Consider the following 1418-nt stretch of genomic DNA (forward strand, 5'->3'; position numbering starts at 1 on the left):
CTATACTATGCTTTCACAACTTGACTTCAAAATATTTGGTTTGGAGACCATCAAAGATCAATATGTGCATGATGCTGATTTTAAAGATGTAATGCAGAATTGTAAAGAAGGAAGAATGTGGAACAAGTTTGTTGTTAACGATGGATTTGTGTTTTGTGCTAACAAGCTATGCATTCCAGCTAGCTCCGTTCGTCTTTTGTTGTTGCAGGAGGCGCATGGAGGAGGATTAATGGGACACTTTGGCGTGAAGAAGACGGAGGACGTACTTGCTACACATTTCTTTTGGCCAAAGATGAGACGGGATGTTGAGCGTTTTATTGCTCGCTGCACTACATGTCAAAAAGCTAAGTCACGACTCAATCCTCATGGTTTATATATGCCTTTGCCTGTACCTAGTGTTCCTTGGGAGGATATATCTATGGACTTTGTTTTAGGTTTACCTCGAACAAAGAAGGGGAGGGATAGCATATTTGTTGTCGTGGATAGATTCTCTTAAATGGCACACTTTATACCATGTCATAAAAGCGATGATGCTGTTAATGTTGCTGATTTGTTCTTTCGTGAAATTATTCGCTTGCATGGTGTGCCAAATACTATTGTTTCAGATCGTGATACTAAATTTCTTAGCCACTTTTGGAGATGTTTATGGGCTAAGTTGGGGACTAAACTGCTTTTTAGTACTACTTGTCACCCCAAACTGATGGACAAACTGAAGTAGTCAATAGAACGTTGTCTACTATGCTTAGGGCTGTTTTGAAGAATAATAAGAAAATGTGGGAGGAATGCTTGCCTCATATTGAATTTGCTTATAATCGTTCATTGCATTCTACTACTAAGATGTGCCCTTTTGAAGTTGTGTATGGTTTCCTACCTCGTGCACCTATTCATTTGTTGCCTTTTCCATCTTTGGAGAAGGTTAATTTTGATTCTAAACAACGTGCTGAATTAATTTTAAAAATGCATGAGTTAACTAAGGAAAACATTGAGCGCATGAATGCTAAATATAAACTTGCTGGAGATAAGGGTAGAAAACATGTTGTGTTTGCACCTGGAGATCTTGTTTGGTTACATTTGCGTAAGAATAGATTTCCTGATTTGCGCAAATCAAAGTTAATGCCACGTGTTGATGGTCCCTTTAAGGTGTTAGAGAAAATAAATGATAATGCATATAAACTTGAGCTACCTGCAGATTTTGGGGTTAGTCCCACTTTTAACATTGCAGATTTGAAGCCTTATTTGGGTGAGGAAAATGAACTTCCGTCGAGGACGACTTCATTTCAAGAAGGGGAGGATGATGAGGACATCAATACAATTGTTACACCCACAGCCCCTGCTGCTATACATACTGGACCAATTACTAGAGCTCGTGCACGCCAACTAAATTACCAGGTACATTCGTTTCTTGGTAATGATTCTAA

This window comes from Triticum dicoccoides, unplaced genomic scaffold, assembly GCF_002162155.2.
Source record: "Triticum dicoccoides isolate Atlit2015 ecotype Zavitan unplaced genomic scaffold, WEW_v2.0 scaffold79217, whole genome shotgun sequence".
Taxonomy (NCBI): domain Eukaryota; kingdom Viridiplantae; phylum Streptophyta; class Magnoliopsida; order Poales; family Poaceae; genus Triticum; species Triticum dicoccoides.